The sequence below is a fragment of the Lithobates pipiens genome, unplaced genomic scaffold, assembly GCF_037356315.1.
Source record: "Lithobates pipiens isolate NorthernLeopardFrog02 unplaced genomic scaffold, aLitPip1_a1.2 Scaffold_28, whole genome shotgun sequence".
Classification (NCBI taxonomy): Eukaryota; Metazoa; Chordata; class Amphibia; order Anura; family Ranidae; genus Lithobates; species Lithobates pipiens.
Window position 1 is genome coordinate 83,250,310 of NW_027507789.1, and position 20,839 is coordinate 83,271,148.

At 45.1% G+C, this 20,839-nt stretch overlaps 1 pseudogene; it reads left to right on the forward strand.

Moving 5' to 3' along the window:
- Positions 1–3,276: 3,276 nt before the first annotated feature.
- On the forward strand, positions 3,277–3,395 carry LOC143936523 (5S ribosomal RNA; annotated as a pseudogene).
- The last annotated feature ends 17,444 nt before the right edge of the window (positions 3,396–20,839 follow it).

Here is a 20,839-nt window from a genome sequence, read left to right on the forward strand (position 1 = left end):
AAATGTGTTTCTTGTATAAAGGCCACATCAGTACAGGAAGTCTTCAGTTCTCACAGGAGGATCCACCGTTTTTCAGGGGAGTTCAGTCCCTTAACTTTCAGAGAGGTGACCTTGACTGAGTCAGCCATCGCTCCTCGGGGATTGGGAGGGGGACGTCAGAGAAAAGCAAAGAAAGTTGAACCAAGGTAGGTATTGGGTAGGTAATGGATGGCGGGAACTAAGGGGGAGAAAGGAAGGGCAAATGGAAGAAAAGGTAAGGGGAAAAAGAGGCCGGGCACCTTAACCCCTTAACCTTAAAGGGTTGTCCGCACTCAACAGTACAGGAAGGGTATACTAAAACAGCACAATTATGCTATAGCGCTTACCAGATGTACACTGGGTTCAAAGCACCGCCCTACTTGGGTTGGTGGGTAGACAGGACGGAGAGGGAGCCCACGGATCCTAGTCTCCCCAGTCCCGGCAGTGGTAAATGTCACGTCTGATACCGGTATGCAAATAAAAGACAGCACTGAGGGGTCACCTCGGCTCGCCCTAAACGTAGGTATGCACGAGGGAGCCCGTCAAAACAGAAAAGGCATCACAGAATGGGATCCACCCCCCCCCCCCCGTCCCATACCCCAAAAGTACATGCAGTCCCCAAACATTTCTCCCTTTGGCAGATTGTCCTCTCCTTACCCCCTCTCCCTGGTCCACGCCCCGGGGGGAAAAGGGGGAGGGAAGGGGGAAAAGGGGGGAAGGGGGGAAAGGAGGAAGGAAAGGGGGGAGGGAAGGGAAGGAGGGAAGGAGGGGAAGGGGGGAAGGAAGGACGTTGGCAGCAAGGGAGAGGGGACAAACATGCGGAAATGTCAAGTCCTTTAGCGCACTCCCACCAGCAACCACCCGGACGCCATAAATTTTAACTCCCCCACTCCATGGTCACCACATCAAGATGAAAGGGAGCAGCCCTGGTCGGTGCATGGAAAATCCGGCAGGCAAGGGGCTGGGGCCACCATCCCTCCATTCAAAGGGAGACTTCACACGAGCAGCAGTCCTGGGGCCCGCCAATTAGTGTCTCTCCTGCATCGCCATCGGGGGCTGTGTAGAGCATCCGGAGGGAGGCTGGGACCGCCCAAACAGTAAGGGGTAAATCCTCCAAGGGGGTCCAGAGTCAAACTGGAGGGAAGCAGTGTCTCGTACCAATAGGCTCAATAAATAAGTCATCCAGGGTGTCCCCGTAAGCTGCAGAAGGCAATGTCGGCAAAGAGTAGGTGGGGGCCAGAGAGGGGGGACAAGGGGCGCAACCAGGGGGAGGGGACAAATATGCGGGAATGTCAAAGCCCTTCCAGTACCGCGCACTAGGTATCACTCAGACCCCCCAAAGTGCAACTCCCCCCTCTAAGGTCAAGACTCCAGAAGGGAACATGAGCCGCCCTGCTCTGTACATGAAAGAATCTGCTCATCCCTTCCTCCAATGGGAGATGCCACCGGTATGACAGCCTGGTGTCCTGTCAAGTGGTGCCCCTCAGACAATGTCGTCGGGGTATATGTGGAGCATCCTGGGGGAGGCAGGGACCACCCAAAAAGTGAGGGATAAAGCCTCCAAGGGGGACCGGTGTGACACAGGAGGATAGCGGTGTCTTGTACAAATTGGTTAATTGGACAAGTCATCCAGTGTGTTGCTGTGAGCAGCGGAAGGCAAGGTCGGTAAGGATTATAAATGGGTGGGGGCCAGGGAGTGCATAAAATTGCCACCAGATGATCGGGGCAGAGAGGGCAAGGGGATGAAAGTCAGATCTGGTAGGTGGGGGGGGGGGAGTGTCCCTCATATTACTCACGTTGGCCATCCCTTGAAGCTGAGCGCTCTGCATACCCAGGACTTTCTTCTGTATAATCTAGCCTATCTGTATAAACTAGCTGGTCCTCTGTACACACTAGTGTATACAGATAGGCTAGATTATACAGAAGAACATCCTGGGTATGCAGAGATGGAGGCAAGGGTATACAGAGAGAGAGGCTAGAGTATGCATACTTGCTAGTGTATACAGACGGAGTAGTGTATACAGAAGACTGGCTAGTTTATACAGAGAGTGTAATGTGTACAAAAGACAGGCTAGTGTATAAAAATAGACTAGATTATAGAGAAGGACGTCCTGGGTATGCAGAGATGGAGGCAAGGGTATACAGAGAGAGAGGCTGGGTTACACAGACCGGATAATGTATGCAGACTTGCTAGTGTATACAGATGGACTAGTGTATACAGAGAGGCTTGGGTATACAGAGAGCTAATGTATAAAGAGAAGCTAGTGTATACAAAAGACAACCAAGGGTATACAGAGAGGCTCCTGTATGTAGAAGACTGGCAAGTTTATACAGAGAGGCTAATGTGTACAAAAGACAGGCTAGTGTATACAGATAGGCTAGATTATACAGAAGAACGTCCTGGGTATGCAGAGATGGGGGCTAGGGTATACAGAGAGAGAGGCTGGATTACACAGAGAGGCAGGAGTATAAAGACTTGCTAGTGTATACAGATGGACTAGTGTATACAGTAGACCGGCTAGTTTATACAGAGAGGCTAATGTGTACAAAAGACAGTCTATTGTATACAGATAGGCTAGATTATACAGAAGAACGTCCGGGTTATGCAGAGATGGAGGCTAGGGTATTCAGAGAGAGAGGCTTGGTTACACAGACTTGCTAGTGTATACAGATGGACTTGTGTATACAGAGGACCGGCTAGTTTATACAGAGAGGCTAATGTGTACAAAAGACAGGCTAGTGTATATAGATAGGCTAGATTATACAGAAGGACGTCCTGGGTATGCAGAGATGGAGGCTAGAGTATACAACGAGAGAGGCTGGGATACACAGAGAGGCTAGTGTATGCAGAGTTGCTAGTGAATACAGACGGACTAGTGTATACAGAGAGGCTTGGTATACAGAGAGCTAATGTATGAAGAGAAGCTAGTGTATACAAAAGACAACCAAGGGTATACAGAGAGGCTCGTGTATACAGTAGACCGGCTAGTTTATCCAGAGAGGCTAATTTGTACAAAAGACAGGCTAGTGTATACAGATAGGCTAGATTATACAGAGGAAGGTCCTGGGTATGCAGAGATGGAGTCTAGGGTATACAGAGAGAGAGACTGTGTTACACAGAGAGGCTAGAGTATGGGAATACTAGGTGCTGTAGGCTTCTTTTTATGTTGTTGGCGTTGACTTGTTTTTTTTTTTGTTTGTTTACCAAGGTGACCATCTTGGTGTTTGTCAAGAGGGTTGAGAGTGCCTGAAGAGCTCGTCTATGGCCAAATAACCCTGAAAGCACCAGATCTCGTCTGATCTCAGAGACTAAATAGGGTCGGGCCTTGTTAATACCTGGATGGGAGACCACCTGGGAATACTAGGTGCTGTAGACTTCTTCTTATGTTGTTGGCGTTGACTTGTTTTTTTTGTTTGTTTCCCAAGGTGACCATCTTGGCGTTAGTCAAGAGGGTTGAGAGTGCCTGAAGAAATCTCCTACGGCCACATCACCCTGAAAGAGCCCAATCTCATCTGATCTCAGAGGCTAAGCAGGGTTGGGACCAGTTTAGTACCTGGATGGGAGACCGGCTGGGATTTCAAGATGCATTAGGCTTCTGTTTATGTTGTTGGCATTGACCTATTTTTTTCTGCTTGTTCCCAAGGTGACCATCTTGGCGATTGTCAAGAGAGTTGAGAGTGCCTGAAGATATTGGCTACGGCCACATCACCCTGAATCTATTCCATCTCGTCTGATCTTGGAGGCTAAGCAGGGTCGGGCCTTAGTAATGCCTGGATTGGAGACCACCTGGGAGTACCAGGTGTCGTAGGCTTCTTTTTTTTTTTCAAATATAATTTTTTCTCCAAACAGGGGAAGGCGGTCCACCGAGTACATAATGCAACAGAGAAATACAGAGCAAAAAGCAGCTGAACAATACTTGATACAGGTATATTCGCAACTGTGAGTCTGCCTTCCATCAATCATAATGATTCGAGGCACGGATAAAGTACTGTACCAAGATCCAGGGTCACACAAACCCCAGGTCCCTCCGGCATAATCCATCCAGAGGGGGGGGGGGGGGGCCGTCATTCCCAATTTTGCACTTTTTCCAAAAGAGAGAGGGGGTGGAGGGGGTGAGAGATAGGGCAAGAAGGCAGAAAAGAGAAGGGGTTAAAGATCAGGAAAGGAGAAGAGGGGACGAGACACGAGGGCAGCCACTGCCCAAGGGGCCAGTCAAGGAAAGCTCAGAGCACTAAGGCAATAGCAGGCGACATCCTTCCGGCGAGAATATAAAGGTATTCCAGATATCCCTGGTTTGTTGAAAAAATTCTTGTTTACCGTGTGATGTGAGGATCAAGTCCTCCACTTTTTTTAATGTCCTATATTTTCCTAAGCCAGTGAATAATGAAAAGGTGGGAACATTTTTTCCAATAGAGAGGGATGCAGGATTTCGCCGCATTTATCACATGCCGTGAAATAGATTTTGTGTACTTCTTAATAGGAATCTGTGAATGGTGCAAGAGAAAGAATGCAGCCTCTTCCGGGATGGAGAAGTCTGTGAATTTTTGTGTTATGCATCGGATCTCTGTCCAGAAGTCCACCAAGCTGGGGCAGGACCAGAAAATGCATATGTTCGAGGAAGAGGGGAAACATTTATGCAGCTTTGATGGTGTCAAATACCACCTGGTGAGAAGTTTAAAATTTGTCTCGTGTTTCTTCGTGCACAGTGAGGTTTTCAGAGCCAAAGTGATAATGCGTTGTCTCTGTGCTGGGGAAAACTAGCAATTAAGGTCTAAGTGTGGGTGATCTGTTTGAGAGAGAATGTGGGCTAAAGGGCCTTCGCTCCTGCACAGAGTCTTGAACTCTGTCTGAGGGCAGGCGAAAGTTTGAGGATTGGGAATGGAATAGAGAAAATATAATGTCGTTGCGCCGCTCTCCAAAAAGGCAGTTGGAAAAGCCCTGTCGGATCTGTTAGGGTTGAGAAAGAAGGCCATTTTCCGTCAATGACGAATTTAGAATTTAGAGAGAGGCTGGGTTACACAGACTTGCTAGTGTATACAGACGGACTAGTGTATACAGAAGGCCGGCTAGTTTATACAGAGAGGCTAATGAGTGCAAAAGACAGGCTAGTGTATACAAATAGGCTAAATTATAGAGAAGAACATCTTGGGTATGCAGAGATGGAGGCTAGGGTATACAAAGAGAGAGGCTGGTTTACACAGAGAGGCTAGTGATTGCAGACTTGCTAGTGTATACAGACAGACTAGTGTATACAGAGATGCTTGGGAATACAGAGAGCTAATGTATAAAGAGAAGCTAGTGTATACAAAACACAACCAAGGGTATACAGAGAGGCTCGTGTATACAGAAGACCGGCTAGTTTATACTGAGATGCTAATGTGTACAAAAGTGTATACAGATAGGCTAGATTATACAGAAGAACGTCCTGGGTATGCAGAGATGGAGGCTAAGGTATACAGAGAGAGAGGCTGGGTTACACAGAGAGGCAGGAGTATGCAGACTTGCTAGTGTATACAGATGGACTAGTGTATACAGTAGACCGGCTAGTTTATACAGAGAGGCTAATGTGTACAAAAGACATGCTAGTGCATACAGATAGGCTAGATTATACAGAAGAACGTCCTGGTTATGCAGAGATGGAGGTTAGGTTATACAGAAAGAGAGGCTTGGTTACACAGACTTACTAGTGTATACAGACGGACTAGTGTATACAGAGGACCGGCTAGTTTATACAGAGAGGCTAATGTGTACAAAAGACAGGCTAGATTATACAGAAGAACGTCCTGGGTATGAAGAGATGGAGGCTAGGTTATACAAAGGGAGAGGATGTTTTACACTGAGAGGCTAGTGTATGCAGACTTGCTAGAGTACAAAGACAGACAAATGTATACAGAGAGGCTATTTTATACAGAGAGACTAGGGAAAGCAGAGCGGTTAGTGTACAGAGACAAGCTGACAGTGAGGCCAGGGTATAAAAAGAAGTTAGGTTATACAGTATAATTGGAATGAGGCTGGGGTAATAAGATCGGCTTGGGTATACGGCGAGGTACACCCTAGAAAAGAAACAGAAAATAGAAAAGTCATACATAGGCTAATGTTATTCCCCTGAGCCTAGTGTTTACAGAAGAATGGCTAGTGTATACAGAGAGACTAGTATGTACAGATGACAAGCTATTGTTTACAGATAGGCTTTTGTATACAGAAGACAGTCTGGGGAATTCAGTGAGGCTAGTGTTTGCAGAGAGACTGGGACACCGAGACTATTGTAAAAAGAAGGCAGGCTAGTGTATATAGATTACGGGAACATGTATACAGAAGACAGAGAAGGCGGTGTACACCGAGAGATTAATATATGCAGAAAGGCTAGTGTGTACAGAAGACAGGACTTTATTTTTTGCTAATGCAACTACTTCTTAATCATGTAAAGAGATACAGTGCTTTTTTCATATTTTGGTGCTGTTAAAAGGTCAGTGGTGTGTTTTCAGAGGTGATATATACAGTTAATGTGATACCGGCTAAATGTTAATATCTTAATATGTGCTGCGTGTAAGGTAGAAATAAGATGGTTTTGTGTTTGTTGGTTTACTAGGATTTAGAGATATTAATCTGTTTATTCTAATAATAAACTTAGCTAAATAACTCAGATTAATATTGAGACAGTATATACAGGTCGGGTTTAAGTGTAAAAACACATAATATATATGATTGCGGCATAACACGAAATAACAGCAACGACGTGTCTAGGTTTTTATTATTCTGGTTCTTTACGTGTCTTTTTAATCATGTAGTGAATATACTCCAAATATAGCATAAGGATGAGAAAGGATAACACCTGGCAGAGGATGACATGGCAAAAAGACAAACTGCATTAGAATTGTGAATTTGAATTAGAGATGAAATGTCAATCCCCATTGGTTACTTGCAGGTAACCATTAATACAGTTAACACGGCTACATACAGCAAAGTGTGAGCTAAGCAGCTAAATATTCCTTAAAATTGCAGAGATTAAGTATTGCAGTTGAAAAGAGATCAGAAGCGTTAGTTGCAGTAGCTTCAAAATGACTGAGAAATTCTTTCATTACTCTAAATGTAAAAGTTATCCCGGTAGCACTGAGTGGTCTGATATTAGATGAGTGATCGTTGTAGTACAAATTTAGTTTCCTATTTCAGAGAGATAACAGCTAAATTTGAGATGAGCAATTAAACTGTTCACATCGGTAGCATTGCATTACTCTTCATATGTGCAGCGTGTAAAGAAGCATTAAGATGATTTTGTATAATCCTAATATAAGCAGTGTACGTAATAAAGGTGAGTAGGTTACCTGGATTTAGACATAGCAAACTCTATAATCTAATTTAGCAACATTAGAAAGGATAATATTGATACAGTATATACAGGTCGAGGTTAAGTGGAAATACACAAAATATCTATCTTACCTTTACATTATTCAATAGAGCGTTGCAAAGTAATACCAAGGCAGATTGACGAAATAGCAATTAGATGAGATGATTGCTGTAATCATGAAATATCAGCAACGACGTGACGAGATTTCTATCGTTTTTCAGTATCCTTACGTGTCTTTAAGGATGAGAAAGTATAATAACTTGCAAAGTATGACATGGTAAAGAGACAGATTGCATTAGAGGTGTGAGTTAGACATGAAATGTCAATTACCATCGGTTACTTTCATGTTACCATTAATACAGTTTACGCGGCTACATACAGCAAAGTGTGAGCTAAGCAGCTAAGGGGTATACATTTTTTAAGAGTAAATTGACGTAGCTTGAAAATTCCATCGTGTAAATCGTTCCATTAATTTTGTTACGCATGAAGACGACAGTTTTCCGTTTTCACTGGTTATCGGCATAATGTATCAGTAACCCTGAACATTAATAGTGCAATCACTTCTCAATCAATTAAACCGTCCCACTGCTTTTCTCACATTTTGCTGCTGTCGGAATAGCAATGAGAATAGATGGTTGTAACATGACACGAAATATGAGCACGGCTAGCTACAGAAAAACAGTACATAATTTAAGAGTACAGTAGAATATAGTATACATTATTTAAGATTAAATTGATTTAGCATGAAAAAAAATCTAAGTTTATCGTTGAGTAAATTTATCAGATAACTAACTCTGAGATTATGATTATGTCACAGGAATTTGACAGTTCCTTTACGCGGTAATTTTCCACTGGTATAATCATAATGTAATATCAGTAAATGTTAAAATTTTAAGACGGTTAAAATGTATTAGGATGTGGAATTGATATGGATTTAAAAGTGATACATTAATTTTCTGAAGCATATGGCAGAAAGACGGCTTACACTGCTTTTCTCACATTTTGCAACGGTTAAAAGAAATGTTTTGTCACTGTGTTTTAACTGTGACAGTTAAGGTGGAGAAAAAGAAGTAATACAGAAAATAAAGTCAAACAGTGGAAACGTTTATTTGCTTATGTCATGACAGCTGATACTGGTTGAGCAATAAAACTGTTTTATTAAGATGTAAGACTAGTTTTACTCTCTACATAAATGCTTTTGAGACAGTTGTATAATATAGGCCACCAATAGGACATTTAAATGGCTTAATATTGCAGGGAGGAAGTATCACTGTTCAACTGTAAGAAATTGAAAGCTTAGCTTGAGAATGGCCGAGAAATAGTTGCGTTAGTCTAAATTTAAAGGATATGCCGGTACCATTGAGAAAGGTTATATTAGACTAGTTGATCTTTGCATTACACAATCCTATTATTATTATTACAATTCTAGAGCAGAGAGATAGTTAATGTCAGAGATCCTCGGTTAATGTCAGAAGAGCAATAAAACTGTTTACATCGTTAGCGAGCGATAGTTTCATTACTCTTAGTATGTGCGGCATATCTGATAGCAAATGGATGGTTTTGTGTACATTTTACATTACCGTACAATTAGCGGTAGACATCGATGTGAATAGATTTAACCGGATTTTGAGATAGTACTCTCTATTTCTAGTAATAAATAAAGCAAAATAAGTCAGGATGGTGTGTCGTCAATGGTGATATCAGTTGATGTGGAGAATTAACAAATATGCATAATAGAGCAAAAGAGAGCAAAGATAAGTCATTTGTTAAGGCATTGGCCGTTATTGGTTTGCCCGTACTTTCATGTATGATAGTTTTATTGCATGCTTGAAGTGGATGATTATAATCGTGTAGTGAGTATAATCTATGTTTAGCATAAGAATGAAAAGGCAATGAGACAAACTCCATTAGAGATGTGAGCTAGATGAAATGAAGAAATGTCTCTGTATATTCCAGATTGTCTTCTGTTATCACTTAGAGGGTCTAAATTCACTAGCCTCTCTATATACACCAGCATGTTTACACTAGACGGTCTTCTGCATACAATAGCCTGTCTTCGAAATACACTAGCCTATGTTCTGAATACGTATTCTGTCTTCTGTATGCCCTAGCCTGTCTTCTGTATACATTAGTCTCTCTGTATAAAATAGCATCTCTGTATACCCCAAACTGTATCTGTAAACACTCGTCTCTTCTTTATAGCCTGTCTAGCCTTTCTTCTGTACACCGTAACTTCTCTGTATACACTAACCAGGCTTCCTTATACAATAGCTTCACTGTATGCACTAGCCTCTCTGTATAATCTAGCCTCTCTGTATACCCTAGATAGTGTTCTGCATACACTTGCCTCTCCGTAGAAGCCAGCCTTTATTCTGTATTCACTAGCCTTTCTTCTGTATGCTGTAGTCTTCTATATTTACTAGCGTCTCTGTACCCCTTGCATCTCTTTAAACTTTGTGTAAACTAGCCAGTCTCGCCGACTCTCTGAATACACTAAACTGTCTGTATACCACAGCCTGTCTTCAGTATACGCTAGCCTGTACAAACTAGCTTTAATAAACCAGCCTGTCTTCTGTACCCACTAGCCTGTCTGTTTACACTGGCCTGTCTGTTTACACTGGCCTGTCTTCTGTACACACTATACTCTCTGTATACACTACCCAGTCTTCTGCATACACTGTCAGCTTTGATGTATACCCAAGCCTGTCTTGTATACACTAGTTTCTCTATATGCACTGTCCTTTCTGTATACACTCGACTCTCTCTATACACTAACCTCTCTATATACATTAACATCTCTTTAAACTAGCCTCTCTGTGTACCCCAGCCTCACTGTTTATTCTAGCATCTCTGAATACACTAGCATTTCTGTATACATCACCCTACCTGTATTAATTAGCATCTCTGTATACCCCAGCCTAACTTATGGTAGCCTCTCTGTATACACTACACTGTATTCACTAGCATTTCTGTATACATACCCCTATCTGTATTCACTAGCCTCTCTGTATACCCCACCCCAGCCTCTCTGTATACAATAGCCTACTACTTTGTATACCGAACCGGTTTTCTGTATAAACTTATACCCCAGCCTGCCTCTCTGTATGCACTAGCTTTTCTTCTGAATATAATAGTATCAGTCTCTCTCTATAACCAAGCCTGTTATCTGTATACACTATACTGTATATACTATACTGTTATACTGTATATACTATACTATACTGTATACTATACTGTTATCTGTATACACTATACACTGCATGTGTCCTGTATACACTAGCCTGTCTTCTTTATTCTCTAGCCTCTCTGTATACAATAGCCTACTACTTTGTATACCGAACCGGTTTTCTGTATAAACTTACCCTTAGCCTCTCTGTATATACTTAGCTTAGCCTTCCTTCTATATAAACTGTCATTTATGAGTTAAACAAGGAGTCTAGTGTACATAAATGACAGGCTAAAGAGAGAATAAGGTATACAGAAGAAAGCCTAGTGTATACAGAACACAGGCTAGTACCCTGGGCCTGGGTGAGAGTGGATGAGGAGCATTAGGAGGGCTTGGTCTTCCACATCCAACCAAGTCTTCGGCATAATGTGGCTCAACACGTCCAGCTGCCGAAAATAAGGAAAAGCGTGGGAGGCACACAACACCCACTGTAAAAGTGCTAGGTTCCTGTATTACAGAAACAGAACACCAGCAATAAGGGGTAGCTTCAGGTGTATACTGTGCAGTAGGCACACAACACCCACACTCAACAACCACTGCAGATGCCTGTATTGCAGAAATTGAACACCAGTAATAAAGGGTAGCTTCAGGTGTGTACTGTGCAGGAGGCACATAACCCCCACTCTAACAGTGCTAGGTTCCAAAGCAGTTCCCAAGCAGTAAAGACACTGTCCCTGCCTATCGTCCTCTTTCCCTGACCGCCGCAACACACCATACAAGACCGCCGCGCTGGCGGCCTTATATAGTGTGGGGTGTGTACTAAACCCCCCTGAGCTATAATTGTGGTCAATTGTGGCTCTCCTCTCAGAGGATGTCACATCTGTTCTTATTATATAGAACTTATTATGCTCCTCGTAAACTTTTCCAATTTGGCAGAGTGGCCAGATGCAAACTGCCCCCGGTGCGGGAACATGGGGGGAGACATGATTCACATGTTTTGGAGATGCCCGAAGTTGATCCGCTACTGGACGGAGGTGACAGGAACCATTGATCGGGTTTTTGGAACCTCCACCAGGATGGAGGCTAAGTATTGTCTCCTGGGATTAGTTGAAGGAGTTGGAAACCCGGGAAGCAGCCAGATGGCAGTTGTGAGATGCCTATTTCAGGCAAGGGAACTGATTTCCCGACCCTGCTTAGCCTCCAATGTTGGCAATGACTTGTTTTTTTTCGCTTGTTTCCCAAGATGACCATGTTGGCGTTTGTCAAGATGGTTGAGAGTGCCCGAAGAGATCGCCAATGGCCCCATCACCTTGAAAGTGCCCGATCTTGTCTAATCTCGGAGGCTAAGCATTGTCGGGCCTGATTAGTAACTGGATGGAAGACCGACTGGGAATACCAGGTGCCGTATGCTAATTTTTATGTTGTTGGTGTTGATCTGGTTTTTTTCGCTTGTTTCCCAAGATGACCATCTTGGCATTTGTCAAGAGGGTTGAGAGTGCCCAAAGAAAGTGCCTACGGCCAAATCACCCTGAAAGTGCCCGATCTTGTCTGATCTCTGAGGCTAAGCATTGTTGGGCCTGATAAGTAACTGGATGGGAGATGGGAATACCAGGTGCCGTAGGCTTCTTTTTATGTTGTTGACGTTGACATGTTTTTTTCCGCTTGTTTCCCAAGATGACCATCTTGGCGTTTGTCAAGAGCATTGAGAGTGTCTGAATAGAACACCTACGGCCACATCACCCTGAAAGCACACAATCTCATCTGATCTCGGAGGCCTAGTGCGTGGACTGGTTAGTACCTGAATGGGACACCATCTGTGAATACCAGGTGCCGTAGGCTTCTTTTTACGTTGTTGGCGTTGACCTGTTTATTTTCACTTGTTTCCCAAGGTGACCTTCTTGCCGTTTGTCAAGAGGGTTGAAAGTGCCCTAAGAGATCGCCTATGGCCACATCATCCTGAAAGCGCTTGATCTTGTCTGGCCTGGGAGGCTATCCAGGGTCAGGCCTGGTTAGTACCTGGATGGGAGACTGCTTGGGAATACCAGGTGCCGTAGGCTTCATTTTATGTTGTTGGAGTTGACCTGTTTTTTTTTTTTTCCTTGGTTCCCAAGGTGACCGTTTGTCAAGAGGGTTGAGAGTGCCCGAAGAGATCACCTACGGCCCATAACCCTGAAAGCGCCCAATCTCGTCTGATCTCAGAGGCTAAACAGTGTCAGGTCTGGTTAGTACCTGGATGGGAGACAGCCTGGGAAGACCAGGTGTCATAGAAGGTTCTGGCCTGGTTAGTGTCTTGATTGGGAGATCGCCTGGGAATACCGGATGCCGTAGGCTTCTTTTTATTTTGTTGGCTTTGACCTGTTTTTTTTAGCTTGTTTTCCAAGGTGACCATCTTGGTCTTTGTCAAGAGGCTTCAGAGTGTCCAAAGAGAGTGCCTACGGCCAAAACACCCTGAAAGAGCCCAATCTCATCTGATTTCAGAGGCTAAGCAGTGATTGGCCTGGTTAGTACCTGGATGGGAGACAGCCTGGGAAAACCAGGTGCCGTAGGCTTCTCATTATGTTGTCGGCATTGAGCTGTTTTTTTTTCCCTTGTTTCCCAAAGAAATTGACAAAGAAATTGCCTACAGGCACAACACCCTGAAAGCGCCCAATCTTGTCTGGTCTCAGAGGCTAAGCAGGGTTGGGCCTGGTTTTTACCTGGATGGGAGACCGCCTGGGTTTTCTAGATGCCGCAGGCTTCTTTTTATGTTGTTGGTGTTGACCTGTTTTTTTTCGCTTATTTCCCAGGGTGACTATCTTGGCATTTTTCAAGAGGGATGAGTGTGCCCAAAGAGATTGCCTATGGGCACATCACCCTGAAAGCGCCCAATCTCCTCTGATCTCAGAGGCTAGAAAGGGTCGTGCCTTGTTAATACCTGGATGGGAGACTGCCTGGGAATACTAGGTGCTGTAGACTTCTCCTTATGTTGTTGGCGTTGACTTGCTTTATTGTTTGTTTCCCAAGGTGACCATCTTGGCGTTTGTCAAGAGGTTTGAGAGTGCCTGAAAAAATCTACTATGGCCGCATCACCCTGAAAGAGCCCAATCTCATTTGATCTCAGAGGCTAAGCAGGGTTGGGACCTGGTTAGTACCTGGATGGGAGACCGCCTGGGATTTCTCGATGCCATAGGCTTTTTTTTTAAGTTGTTGGCATTGACTTTTTTGCTTGTTTCCCAAGGTGACCATCTTGGCGTTTGTCAAGAGGGTTGAAAGTGCCTGAAGAGATTGCCTCAGGGCACAATACCCTGAAAACACCCGATCTCGTTTGATGTTGGAGGCAAAGAAGAGTCGGGCCTTGTTAGTACCTGGATGGGAGACTGCCTGGAAATACCAGGTGTCATAGGCTTCTTTTTATGTTGTTGACATTGACCTGTTTTTTTTCGCTTGTATCTCAAGGTGACTATCTTGGCATTTGTCAAGAGGGTTGAGAGTGCCCAAAGAGATTGCCTATGGGCACATAACCCTGAAAGCGCCCGATCTCCTCTGATCTCAGAGGCTAAAAAGGGGTTGGGCCTTGTTAGTACCTGGATTGGAGACCACCTGGGAATACTAGGTGCTGTAGGCTTCTTTTTATGTTGTTGGCGTTGACTTTTTTTTTTTTGTTTGTTTACCAAGGTGACCATCTTGGTGTTTGTCAAGAGGGTTGAGAGTGCCTGAAGAGCTCGCCTATGGCCACATAACCCTGAAAGCACCAGATCTCGTCTGATCTCAGAGACTAAACAGGCCGGTCCTTGTAAATACCTAGATGGGAGACCACCTGGGAATACTAGGTGCTGTAGACTTCTTCTTATGTTGTTGGCGTTGACTTGTTTTTTTTTGTTTGTTTCCCAAGGTGACCATCTTGGCGTTAGTCAAGAGGGTTGAGAGTGCCTGAAGAAATCTCCTATGGCCACATCACCCTGAAAGAGCCCAATGTCATCTGATCTCAGAGGCTAAGCAGGGTTGGGACCAGTTTAGTACCTGCATGGGAGACCACCTGGGATTGCCAGATGCCGCAGGCTTCTTTTTATGTTGTTGGCGTTGACCTATTTTTTTCCGCTTGTTCCCAAGGTGACCATCTTGGCGTTTGTCAAGAGAGTTGAGAGTGCCTGAAGATATTGGCTACAGCCACATCACCCTGAATCTGTTCCATCTCGTCTGATCTTGGAGGCTAAGCAGCGTCGGGCCTGGTTAATGCCTGGATGGGAGACCGCCTGGGAATACCAGGTGTCGTAGGCTTCTTTTTTTTTCAAATATAATTTTTTCTCCAAACAGGGGAAGACGGTCCCCCGAGTACATAATGCAACAGAGAAACACAGAGCAAAAAGCAGCTGAACAATACTTGATACAGGTATATTCGCATCCAGGGTCACACAAACCCCAGGTCCCTCCGGCATAATCCATCCAGAGGGGGGTGTGGGGCCGTCATTCCCAATTTTCCACTTTTTCCAAAAGAGTGAGGGGGTGGAGGGGGTGAGAGATAGGGGAGGAAGGCAGAAAAGAGAAGGGGTGAAAGATCAAGAAAGGAGAAGAGGGGACGAGACACGATGGCAGCCACTGGCCAAGGGGCCAGTCAAGGAAAGCTCAGAGCACTAAGGCGATAGCAGGCAACATCCTTCCAGCGAAAATACAAAGGTATTCCAGATGTCCCAGGTTTGTTTAAAAAATTATTGTTTACCTTGTGATGTGAGGATGAAGTCCTCCATTTTTTTAATGTCCTCTATTTTCCTAAGCCAGTGAGTAATGAAAGGGGGGGGGGGGACATTTTTTTCAATAGAGAGGGATGCAAGATTTTGCCGCATTTATCACATGCCGTAAAATTGATATTTTGTACTTCTTAATGGGAATCTGTGAATGGTGCAAGAGAAAGAATGCAGCCTCTTCCGGGATGGAGAAGTGTGTGAATTTTTGTGTTATGCATTGGATCTCTGTCCAGAAGTCCACCAAGCTTGGGCAGGACCAAAAAATGTGAAGCAACGTGCCCTCTTCTTCTCCACACCTCCAGCATATGTTCGAGGAAGGGGGAAAAATTTATGCAGCTTTGATGGTGTCAAATACCACCTGGTGAGAAGTTTAAAATTTGTCTCCTGTATCTTCGTGCACAGCAAGGTTTTGAGAGCCAAGGTGATAATATGCTGTCTCTGTGGTTGGGAAAATGAGCAATTAAGGTCTTTTTCCCAGTTGGACAGACAGGTTAAGTGTGGGTAATCTGTTTGAGAGAGAATGTGGGCTAAAGGGCCTTCGCTCCTGCATAGAGTCTCAAACTCTGTCTGAGGGCGGGCGAAAGTTTGAGGATTACGGATGGAATGGAGAAAATTATGTTGTTGCGCCGCTCTCCAAAAAGGCAGTTGGAAAAGCCCTGTCGGATCTGTTAGGGTTGAGAAAGAAGGCCATTTTCCGTCAATGACGAATTTAGACGCATGGTCTAGGTTGGAATTTCTATGTGGGTCCCCGGTTCAAAGTTCGGATGGCCACGTATAGGGAATAGGGGGGAAGTCAAAGACGTGAGTGTGTTTTGGGTAGCAATCAGATGACTGACATTCAACAAAGCCCCTATAGTGGGATGTGACGTCAATTCTGTGGGTAAATCCATATAGCACCACATGGTGCTTCTTAGCGGAATTTGGGAGTTTGATTGTTCTACTTGCACCCAGAGCTTAGAAAGTTTGTTTCGATTCCAGTCCAATACCAGATGGGAGGCCAGGTAGTAGCGTCGCAAGTCAGGGAGAACCAACCCTCCCTGTTGTTTAGACAATGTCAGCTGTGACCGCTTAAGTCTGGGATTTTTGTGGGCCCAGTTTAATTGAGTGAGCAGGGATTGAGCTTGCTTAAAAAATGGGACTGGAATCTGGATCAGGAGAGCTTGGAAAAGATAGGTAAATTTAGGGAGTATGTTCATTTTAATGAGATTGCATCTCCTGAACCAGGAATGGAGGCCAGAAAGCCACCCGTGAAGCAAACTGCGGATCTTAGTGAAGCCTTCTCAGCATCAGTACTCACGAAAAGACAAAGGGTCCCAGATGACTTTGCTTTATGGACCAGGGTAAGCACCTTAATGGTGTTGTCCCTATCTTCCCGGGTGGGAATAAAACCTAACTGGTCAATGAGTATAAGGGACTGCAAGTGCTGTGCCAATAGCGTGGCGAGGATTTTAGAGAATAGTTTTAGGACCGAATTTAGGAGGGAAATGGGTCTGTAGCTCCCACATAGGCCCGGGTCTTTGCACTCCTTAGGTATCAACGAGATGTGGGCTCTAAGGGTATCCTCAGGAAAATCCCCATTCGAGCTCAGAGTATTAAATAAATTAACCAAGCGTGGGCGAGAATAGGGAGGAAGGTCTTATAGTATTGTACGGTATATCCGTCAGGGCCCGGAGCCTTACCCACCTTCGGAGGTCCCATGGCCGTCTGGACTTCTTCCAGTATGATCGGGTCCTCCAAGTACTCCCGTGATTCCGATGAGAGGGTTGGTAGACCAAAACCGGTTATATATCTGTCTATATTGTCCTGTCCGGACCCTGAATCGGGCAGGTTGTAGAGATCAGAGTAAAATTTTTCAAAGACTTTGGCTATTTGGGTTGGGGTAGAGGCCCTATGGCCATTCTCATCTATCAACTGTGGTATGTAAGAGGCAGATTTCAACTCCTTTACCGACCTGGCTAAGATTTTTCCGCATTGGTCCCCTGACTCCTACGTCAGTTTATGACAAAACTGGAGTGCCGCTTTCGCTTTATAATGGAGTAGGTCAGTAATCTGGGTACGGAGTGTCCCCAATTCAATCTCTAAGGTCCGTGAGGGGGCATGTTTATGCTTCGCTTCCACAGAGGCAAGTTCACGAAACAGATTAGCAAGCTGTTCCTTCCGTGTTCGTTTGATGCGCCCCGTGCCTGATAAGTACCCTGCGGAGTACTGACTTGTGAGCCTCCCAAATTATCCCTGGGTAGCGGTCCTGCGTTTAGTTTTCTTGGAAATAAAGGTCCAATTCCCTGGTCACATCTACTAAAACTTCCGGTATCTGGAGGAGGCTCTCATTAAGGTGCCAGAATAGAGACCTAGGTGAGGGGTTCCTAGAGAGGGTGTAGGTAAGGGCTACAGGAGCGTGGTCAGACCAAGTAATATGGCCGATGGAGGAAGAGCTCACCAAGTACAGTTGGTCATGTGGAATCAAGAAGAAGTCTATCCTCAAGTATGATTTGTGAGGGGAAGAGCAAAAAAAGTAGTCCCTTTCTCCGGAGTGTTGCAGACGCCAGACATCAACTAATTGGTCATTCAGTAAACACTTAGTAATCCGCTTTCTAGAGGAAATGAGGAGCTAGGAGCAACAGGCAGAAGTGTCAACCGATGGCGAAAGGTGACATTAAAGTCCACACCTAATATCAACTGGCCCTCCCGAAAGTCACATAATCTGTGCAGGGTAGTTCTGAGGAACGTGTCTTGGTGATCACTGGGAGCGTACACAGTGGCAAATGTAAATGGGAGCTCTCCAATGTGCCCCCTAAGAAAAAGATACCCCAGGGTCCACCAGAGAATCCTGGAGAACCCAGGGGAGCCTGCTAGAGATCAGAATGGAGACTCCCTTGGTCTTAGAGGAGGGGTTAGTATAGTGGTAGACCTTAGGGAAGGATCTCGACCTTAGAAAAGGGAGGCTAGTATTTTTAAAATGTGTTTCTTATATAAAGGCCACATAAGTACAGGAAGTCTTCAGTTCTCACAGGAGGATCCACCGTTTTTCAGGGGAGTTCAGTCCCTTAACGTTTAGAGAGGTGACCTTGACTGAGTCTGCCATCGCTCCTCGGGGAGGGGGATGTCAGAGAAAAGCAAAGAAAGTTGAACCAAGGTAGGTATTGGGTAGGTAATGGATGGCGGAAACTAAGGGGGAGAAAGGAAGGGCAAATGGAAGGAAAGGTAAGGGGAAAAAGAGGCCGGGCACCTCAACCCCAGGGGGAGAGGGAAATTAAGGGTTGTCCGCACTCAACAGTACAGGAAGGGTATACTAAAACAGCACAATTATGCTATAGCGCTTACCAGATGTACACTGGGTTCAAAGCGCCGCCCTACTTGGGTTGGTGGGTAGACAGATCGGAGAGGGAGCCCCCGGATCCTAGTCCCCCCAGTCCCGGCAGTGGTAAATGTCACGTCTGATACCGGTATGCAAATAAAAGACAATCAGTAACATCATAGAAACAAAAAACAATAGTATAATCAAAACAGAGGTAGAGCATATAACTGTCAGCACTGAGGGGTCTCCTCGGCTCGCCCTAAACTTAGGCATGCATGAGGGAGCCCGTCACAACAGAAAAGACATCACAGAATGGGATCCACCACCCCCCGTCCCATACTCCAAAAGTACATGCAGTCCCCGAACAAATGCATTTCTCCCTTTGGCAGATTGTCCTCTCCTTACCCCCTCTCCCCTGTCCACGCCCCAGGGGAAAAGGGGGAGGGAAGGGGGGAAAGGGGGGGAAGGGGGAGGTTAAGGGGGGAGGGAAGGGGGGGGCAGCAAGGGAGAGGGGACAAACATGCGGAAATGTCAAGTCCTTTAGCGCACTCCCACCAGCAACCACCCGGACCCCATAAATTTCAACTCCTCCCCTCCATGGTCTGTACATGAAAGAACCTGCTACCAAGGGGTTGGGGCCATCATCCCTTCCTCCAATGGGAGATGCCACCAGCATGACAGCCCGTGTCCTGTCAAGTGGTGCCCCTCCGACAATGTCGTCGGGGTATATGTGGAGCATCCAGGGGGAGGCAGGGACAGCCCAAACAGTGAGGGATAAAGCCTCCAAGGGGGACCGGTGTCAGACAGGAGGATAGCGGTGTCTTGTACAAGTTGGTTAATTGGACAAGTCATCCAGTGTGTTCCTGTGAGCAGTGGAAGGCAAGGTCGGTAAGGATTATGAATGGGTGGGGGCCAGGGAGTGCATAAAATTGCCACCAGATGACCTGGGCAGAGAGGGCAAGGGGATGAAAGTCAGATCTGGTAGGTGGGGGGTGAGGAGTGTACTCATATTACTCAGGTTAGCCATCCCTTGAAGCTGAGCGCTCTGCATACCCAGGACTTTCTTCTGTATAATCTAGCCTTTGTTTATACATTAGCCTGTCTTTTGTACACATTAGCCTCTCTGTATAAACTAGCCGGTCCTCTGTACACACTAGTCCATCTGTATACACTAGTATAAGCTAGATTATACAGAAGAACGTCCTGGGTATGCAGAGATGCAGGCAAGGGTATACAGAGAGAGAGAGGCTAGAATATGCATACTTGCTAGTGTATACAGACGGACTAGTGTATACAGAAGACCGGCTAGTTTATATAGAGAGGCTAATGTGTGCAAAAGACAGGCTAGTGTATACAAATAGGCTAGATTATAGAGAAGAACATCTTGGGTATGCAGAGATGGAGGCTAGGGTATACAGAGAGAGAGGCTGGGTTACACAGAGAGGTCGGTGTATGCTGACTTGCTAGTGTATACAGATGGACTAGTGTATACAGAGAGGCTTGGGTATACAGATAGCTAATCTGTAAAGAGAAGCTAGTGTATACAAAAGACTTCCAAGGGTATACAGAGAGGCTCGTGTATGTAGAAGAACGGCTAGTTTATACAGAGAGGCTAATGTGTACAAAACACAGGCTAGTGTATATAGATAGGCTAGATTATACAGAAGAACGTCCAGGGTATGCAGAGATGGAGGCTAGGGTATGCAGAGAGAGAGGCTGGGTTACACAGACTTGTTAGTGTATACAGACGGACTAGTGTATACAGAAGACCGGCTACAAAAGACAGGCTAGTGTATACAGATAGGCTAGATTATACAGAAGAACGTCCTGGGTATGCAGAGAGGGAGGCAAGGGTATACAGACAGAGAGGCTAGAGTATGCATACTTGCTAGTGTATACAGACGGAGTAGTGTATACAGAAGACTGGCTAGTTTATACAGAGAGTCTAATGTGTACAAAAGACAGGCTAGTGTATATAGATAGGCTAGATTATACAGAAGAACGTCCAGGGTATGCAGAGATGGAGGATAGGGTATGCAGAGAGAGAGGCTGGGTTACACAGACTTGCTAGTGTATACAGACAGACTAGTGTATACAGAGAGGCTTGGGTATACAGAGCGCTAATGTATAAAGAGAAGCTAGTGTATACAAAAGACAACAAAGGGTATACAGAGAGGCTCGTGTATACAGAAGACCGGCTAGTTTATACAGAGAGGTTGTGTACAAAAGACAGGCTAGTTTATACAGATAGGCTAGATTATACAGAAGAACGTCCTGGGTATGCAGAGATGGA